Here is a 1092-nt window from a genome sequence, read left to right as displayed (position 1 = left end):
ACAGATTGATGGTGAGTCCAAAGTTTTTACTGGAGGTATCGTTTGTGCAATTGTTCCACGTATATACGTGATGGACTAAGCAGTAATCCTGATTGATCTTTGCACACAAACCGTTATTGATAAAGAAAGGCCGTTAGTATCTTTTTCACATTGTAAATATTGAACTGCAGTATTCTTACATGTACTAGAACAGTAGGAAGATATTTTCTGGTTCAATTGAGCGTAATTGATATTAGTAGGGATTGTTTCGAGGTAAACATCGTCTACGAAATTAATAAACTCTTGACGACAATTGTTATTTGACAATATGTTGCTGCAATTTTGGCTATTGACAACAGCAATTAAGCAAAATATTAGTAGAAAAGAAATGATTTTCTGCATCATTAAAGGCAATTGACGAACTTTTTTGCGATATACACGTTATAATTTCTGTACTGTTCTTATGATGTTAACAATATTTGGCCACACGGACTCAAGAGTAGAAAAATATGATCTTCTCCTCAGAGGGACTAGTTTGCCAATGTCGACTACAGTATTATCACAGACAAACGGCTTATTTATATAGTGTCTTGTAGCCCCTCCTTCAGAGTAAAATTAATGTTACAGATATCGTTCTCTTACAACTTAATTAATACTCTTAGACTGTTTACATTTAACCTTTACTACTAAAGTTGTGCATCATTAGTTTATAAATAAATCGCTGATATTTGATTATCAAGGAAATGCAAATCAAGGTGACCACATGCTAAAAACAAAATATTGTTTTAAAGTAGTAAAGTTGTTATTACATGTGCACAGTTACATTTATATAGTATATAATGTATTCATCTTATAATTATGACATGAAGTACCGTTATTTTTAAGGTTACAATTAACTAAAGTATTACAATACCACCAAACATTTGCAATTTATTAATGACATCAATTAATTTGTATGTCTGTACAAACAACTGTTTCTCATTTCTCCTTTTAAATAATTGTTCAGCATTACTAACAGAAATATTGAAAGTCTTTTTCAGCTGACTGATGACTGTATAGCGAATTATCAATATTAATTAAAACATAGTATAAAATATTGATGTTAGATTACTT

The sequence above is a fragment of the Gigantopelta aegis genome, unplaced genomic scaffold (assembly GCF_016097555.1).
Source record: "Gigantopelta aegis isolate Gae_Host unplaced genomic scaffold, Gae_host_genome ctg1003_pilon_pilon:::debris, whole genome shotgun sequence".
NCBI classification, from domain to species: domain Eukaryota; kingdom Metazoa; phylum Mollusca; class Gastropoda; order Neomphalida; family Peltospiridae; genus Gigantopelta; species Gigantopelta aegis.
This window is presented reverse-complemented; position numbering follows the sequence as displayed.